This window comes from Lonchura striata, chromosome 4 (assembly GCF_050655825.1).
Source record: "Lonchura striata isolate lonStrDom1 chromosome 4, ASM5065582v1, whole genome shotgun sequence".
In the NCBI taxonomy this organism is placed as follows: Eukaryota; Metazoa; Chordata; class Aves; order Passeriformes; family Estrildidae; genus Lonchura; species Lonchura striata.
Window position 1 is genome coordinate 36,001,327 of NC_140706.1, and position 11,295 is coordinate 36,012,621.

Genomic DNA, 11,295 nt, shown 5'->3' on the forward strand with positions numbered 1-11,295 from the left:
GTGCTGATTCCTGCACTTGATGAGTGCAGGAGAGGAACTGAAATACTACACTCAGCTGAAGGCTTCTGAGTTATGTTCTTGGTTTGCAGTGTAAAACAATTTCTTAAGCAGAAAAAAATCATAATAGAAAAAATCCCTTCTACAAGATTATCAAAATGTATAAGATTATGGAATCCACCTATATATGATTCACTTATATGTTAAAAGCACTAAAGAAACAAAAGAATCCCTGTAACACACCAGAAGCATTTGTTCATGGTAACAAAGTTTAGGCATAAAAGAAATACAGGTACAGTACAGAAATACAGTAGTCATGGATTTCAGGATCACAAGAAAAGCAAGGAATATTCTAAGCCAAACTACATATTTTAAAAATACCCAAAACAATCGGTAAGGTAGCCATTTCTCAGTCCCTGAAGTTCAGAGAGGTGGAATACTGTGGTGGTTCTGTTCTGCCTAAATCTTGCCCTGCACTGAAAGCAGATCAGCTAGAGAGCAAATCCTGCAGCTGGCAACACATCACAGCCTGTTTTTGTAAGCTTGATAAAGAGGGTTTGGCATTGGAGATACATGCTGTGTGTGAGATACCAAATGAAAGTAGCAAAGGAATGGATGAAAGCTACCAAGTGTTGCTTAGCCACCCTGTGCATCATCTGAGAAAGACAAGCCAGCTGCACACAGAAGAGCAAACAAGTCTACCTCAGACTCTGGGGGTAGCAGCAGTTAACTCAATGAACTGAAATGCACTGCGATTCCCTCGTATGAAGCAGAGTTCCTTCAAAGGCAAACAGTTGCCCTTCTAATATTGAATAAAATATTTTCAAATGTGTCACCTTAATAAAAGCTGTGGGACAATTCCTCTCTCAGAAAACATCAGGTTACACAATGGAGGAAGAAAGGTGCAAATGGCTTATGATGGGTAGTATCAAAGCAGTGAAGGAAAAACTAGCTCAAATACCTGATCTGAAGTAGGAAAAACAAGAAGTTTGCATTGCTGCAGCATAAACACATGATCTTGAATAGATATGGCCAAGGCTACAAAAAAAACCTGCAAAAATAGTTAACTTAGTTCACATGTCAGTTCTTCCACAGACCATAAATAAGCTTCAAAGAGTTATAAAACCAGGCAGTAGACACCAAATGCATGCAATCTTGGAGTAGTGCTAGTAAATGTACATCACCACCTCTCTGCTGCACACAAAAATTAGGTAAATACTTCATTCATACATGCATATACACATTGCATACACACATTCACTTCAGAGCATTTCTATAGTTTATTAGGTACTGGCACTAAATAAAGTTTTGTAAACATTTTCATTTCATAATTGTTAGTGGTAAGGAGAATATTTGTGGCGCATGGTCACTAAGAAAACAGAGTGAAAATACTTTTACAGGGAATATAAACAGTTTTATGGAGTATCAGAGAGCAAGAGGAAGCTGCAAATATAGAGCAGCAGCAGCTGTTCTGGGGCAAGGCAGCTGCTCTGGATCCATCTAGTAGCAAACTCTATTTGGGCAAACAAGTGGGTGGGGGACTGTGTAATGGAATATAGTGACTTTTAAAGTGGCATAACTCATAAATGAATGGGAGGACTTCTTTCTCTCTTTTTTATATTATTTTTAATAAGAATTGAGAAAGTGGCCCAAAACTGTTCCTGGATAATCAGTTGAATAAAATACCGGATTTATTACAGTGTTATTGACACCCTTTCTCAATCTATTTTCCATGAATATTCAGTTTAATTGTAGGAAAGCTTGAAAAAACAGACAGCAGAGCTGGTGCAAGAATATCTACATTTCCACATTATATATTTTTATAAGATCTAAATCCTTTGAGATTTATTTGTTCTGCCACAAATAAATAATAAAAGCACTGGAAAACTATGCATGCAGACAAATTTATTATGAGCACTGAAGATATGTTTACAGAAAGTTTTCAGCAAATACCTGGGAAAGCAAATATACTGTATTTAGCCATGTTGGCTTGTGGGAAATTTATCAATTAAAAAAAATAGATTAAATTTATATAATTTCTTACTCAGCTCCAGTCCAATAAATATTCTAGACTGTTATGATGCAGCCAGGGCTGCTCATTCAGCAAGCAGTTGTTTCTTCTCTTGAGGTTGCTAGACTGACAGCTGGTTGCCAACAGTATATTTTTGTGGTAACTAACGAAAAATAATTTATTTCATTCTCAGGAATGTTTTCTGGGTGCAAGCACCAATCCTACTGTGTATGTTGCCCTGAGCTGGTATTTCACCCTATGTGCAGGGCACTGTCTGTGTGCCTCTGTTCAGAGAGCAGGACTCCAGTTGCTGGAAGCTCTGCGGCCTCTCCTCACCCATGGGTTTCCATAAATGCTTCTGTTTTGCCTAACAGTAGATCTCTCTCCGTGACAACCAGAAGTAAATAGGTTATATGTTCTCCAGACAGCTGCTGTAACATATTGTGGAATACAAACCTAGCAGCATCAAAGCCGCTCTACAAGTAACAATAACTACATTAACTGGAAGGAAAATTGATTTTTAACTTCAGCTAGCAGAAGGGAATGGACGTAACAATGACATTTTCTGGTTCCTGCAACGCACCCGCACAGTTCAGCTGCCCCTTTTCACTTGTGTGAAAGAGATGCTGCACTATCAGGCTAGTCTGTCCTAAGTACAGCTGATCCAGAGGATCTCTCATAATGACTCTGAGAGAAAAATATGCCTTTGATCCATCCTCATTGCCAGATCTCTGTGAGCTGAAGACTTTAGCCATCTGGGAATCTACCTTATTTTTTGACAAGACAGAGAGAAGCTGGTGATTCTAATTCATGGCAGCAGCCACTTTTACAGTAAAACCATTTTTGTTTCTTTCTTCTATTTACATGGTTGGTATGGTTTTAATACAGTGCAATAGTAATTGGGATAAATTATTTCCATGCACAAGATGGCCCTTTGGGTGTTCCTTGGAGACGGCTTTGCAAAGAACCTAAGGTTCATGACTGTCATCAACAAAAAACAGAAATAGTTCTTCCATCATTTGTTCAGCTGAATCTTGTGTAACACATGGCCACCACACTCCATAGCTGATATCCTCAGTTATCAGCCAGATTTTTGCCAAACTTTGTATTGTTATCCTTGGCCCATTAACCTAGAGATATTAAGCTCAAACATTTCAGTACAGTTCCTGCTGTATTCCAGTTGGAGAAGAATGATTCATTCTACCATTTCTCTCAGGAAGAACAGATCAGCCATGGGCATCATTTACAAAACCTAATGAGCTGCAGGCCTAGCTTCTTAGACTACAGCATTAATTACTCATTTTTAATCACCTGCTTCTCAGTAATCAACAGATTTCTTGACAATTGGTATGGAGTAGCACCAGCACAGACTTATGGAGAACACTAATGCTGTGCTGAATCTGCACCATAAAAACATCCTTGTGCTGTAGTTTCATAGCTGTCTTTTACTCTTGTTTAAAAGAGCATAACTATCAATAATGCTTTGTTCAGTACGTGTGTATATAATAATGTATATGAGCCATCATTATGGTGTCCACTGTGGAAATAATGCAGTCATACAAAAGACACATTGCTCAAAATAAAACTTAAGATAAATAAAGGAAGCTATAAAATGCTCTGTTGGGCCCTCTTCTGGACCTATTTAAAGTCAATGGCAAAGTTCCCACTGACCTCAAGCAGGAACTAGCTCCTTTTTCTCTTTCTAGATTTGTTTAGAAAGAAATATAATGACAGACTTGAAAGGTAAGATTAAATATTTGGGGAGAGGGAGAGAAAGAAGAAAAAAAAGAAAAAGAAATCAAAAGGGGATGAAGGAAAATAAAAATCTGTATTTTTACCATTCTGCATAGGATGTAACAGGAATTGCTTAGGGTGTATTTTTTCAGATTTTCCATGTTCTGGTTTTGTCAGAATATTTTAATACTTTATTGCTTGCATTTCTTTCCCAGTTCTTTCCAGCCTCTTCTCTGTGGGCACTTCTACTGGCCCCAAAAAGCATGCGGTGCTTCACAAAACTAGAAATGTGTTTGCCATTAAATATAATGTGTAAAATCTTACGATGCTTTCAGAAAAATAACGCTCACATATCCAAAATGAGGGGGAAATGGTACCTAATCATAGATATAATTCACAACATTTATTTCATCAGTAATGAATGTTGTCAGGTTTTTCCTATGTTGAACAGCCATACCTGAGGGGCACAGCGTTAAAGGGCACATTCACGGCTGACATAAATGGTAACTACGGCCACTTCAGTGAAGTTATCTCCAATTTAGCCAGCCATTACATTCACTTCAAGGTATGCAATACATTTTAAATGATAGAAGCAAGTCCAGGAAATGCTGAGTACTTCTACGAACCCTCTTTCGTGTGTGACTCCCCCTGGACTCAGGCTCCTTTCCCAAATCCAGCGGCTCTGTGGTAAGCGCCGCCTGAGCAAGACGCGGCGATGGTCAGCGCCGTGTCCTGTTTGCCGTCGCAATTAACAAAGCGGCATTCGGCGAGAGACACCAAAGAGCCTGCTGCACTTAAAGGGCTAAGGAGAGGTGATAACAGCCCTCGCTTCGTTAAGGCTCGCTGCCCAACTTTACTGAAAATGTAGTGACAGATAAAACATAAATCAACATCCTTATCGTTCTGGCTTCCTTGCTGCCAAATGGGGGTTTAGTTTATCAGCGACCTGCAGGCCCACTGGCGGCCTTTACACTTAGAGCTGGTCAGCGGGGTGGGACAGGGTGGAAGCTAAATGGCTGCTCTAAAACGCCTTGGTGTAAACAACCCGGGGAAGGACTTCCTTGAACTGCCACTTACCTGAGTGCCATCCATCTCACTAAAGCGTCTGCCCCAAGAGGGGCAGTATCACCAGGAAAGAAAACAAATAAAAGACACCCAGCATGTCGCAGGGCAGGCACAGGCTGGGGAATGCTGTCCCCTTGAGGGGCTGAGGGATCCTCAGCAAGGCAAGCTCCTTATGGCATTGCTCAGGGACCAGGCAAGTATTTTGGGAAAAAAGGGACTTCATCAGCACAGCCTGCTTCCTCTGTTTTGTGACCAGAATGTACAGCCTTTGCATATACATATATATGTATATGTATATGTATATGTATATGTATATGTATATGTATATGTATATGTATATGTATACGTAATGCAGTGTTTGCTTTGACTCCCTGTGAGCCTCATCATGGGAGCAATCCTTTCAAAGGCACCAGTGTCCCCCAAGGCTCGGGAGAGGACAGCATCAAGGGTATATCCATCCCCCCTTGCAAGCCAGCAGACTTCTTTCCCTGTGTTATACATAGCTTGATGTATGTGTAGGGATTTTAAAAGTATTTGCCCCAGTACCTTGTGTCACAGTTATATTTGCATTAAGTTCAGCTCATAAAACCCATTTAAACTGGGCCTTGCTCATGAAGAGGCTATGAGTTTGGACAGGAGAGCCTCCAGTTTCTGGTAGATAGGGGACTACACTGACATAATGAGCCTCATGCAAACAGTTGGTGAAGATGAAATTAGCATTTAGATCAGTGATTTATTTCTCCCTTGAGATCTGCTTCAGCAAATAATTTCTCAGGAGTTTAAAGTGAGGTTACTGTAAAGGTGGGTTTCTGTCACTGTTAAAAGTATCAAATGCAGGTAGGTTTGAAAGACATAAGCACGAGACTTGTGGAATTTTTTGTAACTAAAACTGAATTTATTTTAAAAGTGTTGATTTTTCCCTGTCCTTTAGCTATAGTGAGTCAAACTACAGCATTTCATTTAGACAGCAAACTACTCCATATTTCTTTGGGTTTTGAAAGCCCCATCTTCTGGCAACAACTCCATGGAGAATAATGTGTTGAACAAAAGAAAATCACAGGTGGAAAGTGAAGACACAATGTTGCACCCATACCACTATGCAAAAAAATGCAAATGTATACACTGAACAATATTACATAGATTGGAGCCAAACCTTCTGGCAAAAAAACCATGTACATTTTATAATTAAAGTTATGCTTACTGATTCTTTTTTCACAAAGAAACATTTTAAATGTTTTTCAAATACCTGGGATATAAAGAAAAGATATTCTCTTCTTTGTGTACTTGTTTGTTCAGCAGTGTGACAAGATTACCAAAGCAACAGCAACATACTTTCACCTGTATTTAACCAAAAATCTTCTCAAAAGCTCATGCTGCACATGCTCAGAATGTACATACAAGAATTAGTTTGTCCCCAAAAAGTCTGTCAGAAGAGCATGTTTCAATCTAGAGCTACAAGGAGCTGAACAAGGAGCTTTTTGAAGCAACAGATACCAAGAGAGCAGTCTCTGGAAAGGTCAGAGATGAGACCAAAGCCCTTCCACTCTCAGTGCACTCCAGGCAGAGAGGGAATGGAGTAAAAGTGGTAGCCTGCACAGCCAGGACAAGTAGAAGGCATATTAGGAAATGCAGCAAGTTTATAGGAGTTGCAAAGTCGAGAGAGGACAGAAAATAGGGTGAGAAGGGAACTGAAGGTAGGAACCAATGTTGAAATCAAAGAAAAAGAGGAGGGCCAAAGCCAGAGTGTGTAAAAGGATGAATGCAAGACACAAGTGGAGGTGGACTGCCATTACAAGGATGTCAATGAAAGAAAAGAAAACAGAACCAGAACAGAAAGTTGGAAATGTTGGTGAATGTTCTACTTTAGTTAAAAGTTTCCAAACTCCCTCTGCCATGAGCTGTGTATTGTACTTATAAAAATGATTGGCTTTCCTCTAGCTGCTGAAAATAGCCTTAAAAAGGCACCTACTACTGCAGCTACCAATTGCTGCATGGCCAACTGTTACTTTATTCAAACACAGCGCAAACTGGGTTTGGAAAAAAAATCTGCCTATGATATCTAAAGTCTAGTGTAGCATCCTGTTGTGTTCCAGGAGCTATGGATCACACATTTTGGAAGAGGCTGTGCTGCTAGCCAGAAAATTTTCCTCCTAATGGAAGCTCAGCTAACCACAGGATCTGCTGCAGACCACAGACCAGCCAAGCTCTGCTAAGGACAGCCCGCTAGGTTGGAATGCAGACCACAGTTTGGAAACCACTGGCTTATGAAATAAACAAGATAATATTTCAACCTATACCGTCAAACATGCTTTTCTTGAAGGATTGTCAGGGCTGTGTAAGAAACAGGGTCATGTCTATAGGATTGTCCCAGAAGCTCTGCGGAAATACAGTGAACTCTTTTCTTTCAGAAATCAGCACAGATGTAGTCAACTGATAGAGAATGGTAATTTTTCATCTACAAAGCCTGCAAATGTAATTCAGATGCTACCATCAGAACTCTTGAATTTTGCATCATCAAAACCTTCATTAAAAACTAAAATGTGCGTCAGTGCATGATAACCAGCACCGCAAACTGTGATTTAACTTCACACAGGAAAATGTCTCTCTGGATGTGTCAGAACCAGGACCAGTACCAAGTTAATATTTACCATGCATCTAAGTATGAGAAATTAGTGCCAAATATTTCAATATCATGAGTTTGAGCATTCATATATGAACTTTTCGACATTAAAGGTAAGGAAAGAAAAGGTTATTATAGAAAATGGAGACATTTCCTGACAAAGCCAGAATTACACAATTTTGAAAGATAATATTTAACCTTTGGAGAGGCCAAAATTCTTTGGACTGACGCAAAAGTTATAAAGACAGATCTTGCCAAATGTAGAGTAATTTTTGAGGAATTATTCCTTTTCACAACGCTAATACAAAAATCCTTGGACATAAAACTGAGAACTCTGGAACAGGAAGGAGAAATGATAGATGCTTTAAAAAACAAGTCTATTTAGAAGCCATTTGTCTGAATTTTGTAACGTCCGCTGACAATAACATATTTTCATCATTGACTGCATTTTACAAGTTCATTTCTTCATGGACAGAAACCAGTATATTTAGCCTCTCAAAATACATGTTTTAAAAGTGGATAGTGATTGCTTGTTTTGATATTCTATAAAAGAAAGGAAAAGAAAAAGGACACTGAGAAATAATGCAAGTATATACACATAGGGCCACATGTATAAACCTCTTCATACACTTACATTGAAATTGATTAACACAATTGTGAAGATGTGGAATTAACAATGGAATTTTTCCTTTTCTGCAATATCTCACTTTTAGAATAAGGAATTCCATATATATTTGCTTCTGCAGATGGCAAATATGCTCCCTCCAAAACAGAGCTTCCTATGTAGAGTTTCTGTTTATAGAAACATTGAACACAAATAATCATCTAATTTAACTGAATGACTTTTTGGTTTTGTTGCTGTTGAATGATTAAAACATGACAAAAGCTAAAGCACTAAATAGTAGTAATGTGAAATCAAATTCTGCATTGTAAACTCCAAAATTTTGAGACTTTTTAGAGTGCTTGCATTCAGGACATATTAAGAAAAATTCCCCACAAATGAAGAATGTCATAATACCAAAGATAAAAGGAGAGAAACAGGGAGGGCGGAAACAGCAAATACTGAGAACACAACATCTGTAAAATGCACCAACAATTCCAAGCTTGCAATGGGCTGTCACTGTACACACAATGAGGAAATTTCATTTAAAAGTTACAAAAATGACCTTGCTTTGAACCAAGTGAATGTGATTATTTCTGAACTGAACAGAAAGTAAAGAAGTTTGGATTAAATGTTTTACCAGTGCCAATGTCCCAGAACTTTCTTTGGCTCTATATTCTCTTTTCCTATGTTTGTCAGCTGAATTTAATGTTCTCTTCTTTTTTGTCTCCTGGTCTCTTTGACCTTAATTTGACATTTTAGTTGAGTGATTAATTACTATTAAATGGAACTGCATTTATTAAATGGAGTCCTTGTCTGTGTAAGAGCACAGTCACAATGCAACGATTCAGTTTGATAAGCTTAAATATACACAGTTAGATGTGGTAATATCTAATTTGTCAAGGATCTTGTGGCTAGCTTTTCTGCCACACAGCTAGAGAGATGTGATTGCACAAAAAGCTTAATATTCTGAGCTTAAATGTTCTCAGTAAATTGATCTTCTCCATCATGTAATCTTATTTCAGAGTGTGCAGGAGACAGCAAAGTTCCACACAAGCCTAAGTTGCCTTAATAATAGGCCTGAGGGTTCCTGACCATAGAAATAAAAGCTATGTGACAAGATTTGTATGTCTCTTTTCAGCAGACAACAGCTGACTCGCGCTGCCAGAAGCTTTCTTTCTGGGTTAATTGAATAAGAAGGAGAACTAATGTCAGTAAAAGGATGAAAAGTTCATTGAGAAAGGATACATCTATAGGTTGGACACCTAAGTCAAAAAGAGATTGTGAATATTTAGTTTATTAAGTGAAGCACCAGCACCTAACCTTGTAATCAGTCAGGTTATTATTCTGTCTGTTGTATTCTTCAAACTCTGCTTTACTCTTTTCTTCTCTAACAGCTGATTTGGAACTTTTTTTCAGACTATAATGAATCATCAAAGAAAATCTTATTGAAAGAAAAAGTTGGTTTTACCATCTGCTGGGAAAAAAAATTTCACAAAAAACTCAAGAGTTTTGGGTATTCATGGGAAAGACAGACAGCAGCTGGGGCTAGTTCCTGACTGTTTCTTATATCAATTCTTTTCTTCTCTGGTTAAACCCAAGTGGGCCAGCAAGAAAAATAACAGAAGTTTTTCTCAGGTTTCACTCTCAGCCCTCATGTCTTTCATTTCCAAAACATTCATTCTTGCTCCTACATCTCCAGAGTCAGTGTCTGTCTTTATAACTCTTTCCTACTACCAAAAAAAAAAAAAAAAAAACCACCACTATAAAATAAAATAAAATGGTGAAACAGATCAGGTTATTATAAAAAATAAGAGGCCTTCAGTCTTATCTCAAACCTGCAGGTACTTTCTCACAGTGAAAATTGTAAATGCTGTAAGAGAGGAGTCACACCTCTCATCTGAATTTCGGGGTTTACAGAGATTTTGTAGAGATATTGTGGATTTGTGGGTAATGTTTGGGCATGCATCTTCAGACCTTCTTTAGATCTGAGATCAATACCTTCATATCAACCACAGTGGGGATCCAGATGCAGACATTTACCAGAGAGACATTTACACGTGGTCAGGGAACAGCTCCTCCCTTTCTTCTGGAAAAGTGAATCACAAGACCATAATACAGAAGCATCATCTTTGCATGATGAAGAGTCAAGCTGAACTCCATGCACAAGGAGATACTTGAGTTTGCATGTTTTGCAGGTTGGCAGACACTGTGACGTCCGTCCGGAGATATTGAAAGAGCCCTGCCTTCAGGCCAAACATCAGTAGTGAAGTGAATCTAAATGAACCAAGAAAATCCATAATCTTGACTGCCTCTAACAGGATTATATTCTTGTCCTGAATATTGATGACAGTCTAAAAGGATTGCACAAGAAAAACATTCGTACAATTCTCATTAAGGATTAAGTCAGCACATTCCCAATTGTTCCTGCATAGGTTTGCTCATCTCCATCTTCCATTATTTGGAACAGGAAAAGAGACATATTCATATTGTCCAGAATCTTATGGGCTCAGGATTACATGCAGGAAGATGCACCAGGTGTGTGCTTTAGCAGATTCAAAATATAAATCTCTCAGCATTCTGAATGCTAGAGATATGTAAGGCACTTCTTCTTGAAAACTTTACAGAAATTATATCCAACTGCAAAAAATGCTCTTTTACTCTGGCCATAGAATCTACTTAAAAAGCCCTCAATTCCTACCTTGCAGAAACGCATTTTTATTGGTCTAATTTGCTGGTTTTAGGAAACAAAACAAAGGCATTTAGCAGTCTGGCCCCATGATCTTCAGAATAAATTTCTAGAAAACATTGAGCAACTTTACAAATACAATTATTTAGTCTCAAAAATAGCGTAACTATTTTCAAGTGACATATTGCTCTACTTCTCGAGCCAATTAATCTTACTTGATATGATTAATAAAAAATTGTTAATAGCAGCACAATACATTTCATATTTATCTAAATGAAATGTTTTAATTTATTGATCCAAAGGAAAATTTTACTTCAAGAAAGTATTGGAAGTATTCTTCAAGATTTTACCAGACACTAAATTCATTTTCAAACAATGCCTAAACTTTTATTTTGGCAGATGATGAGATATTATGTTATCTCCCCTAGATAGTTTATGGAATTGATAAAACTATTAATAAAATTTATCAATTTTATCAATAAAATAAAATCAATAAATTGATAAAAGTCTATTGATAAAACATAAGTAGAGAATTTACCACCTGTGAAAGAAGTGGTAAGCAAAGGTTTACCTTATTC

General features: G+C 37.9%; 1 long non-coding RNA gene across 1 annotated transcript in view; it reads right to left on the reverse strand.

Moving 5' to 3' along the window:
* LOC146767585 (uncharacterized) overlaps positions 1–11,284 on the reverse strand; it is a 32,168-nt gene extending 20,884 nt beyond the window's left edge. Inside the window, exon 1 of the long non-coding RNA XR_014954778.1 lies at positions 959–11,284. This is a non-coding gene — a long non-coding RNA (uncharacterized LOC146767585). The remainder of the gene's footprint in view (positions 1–958) is intronic.
* Positions 11,285–11,295: the final 11 nt, after the last annotated feature.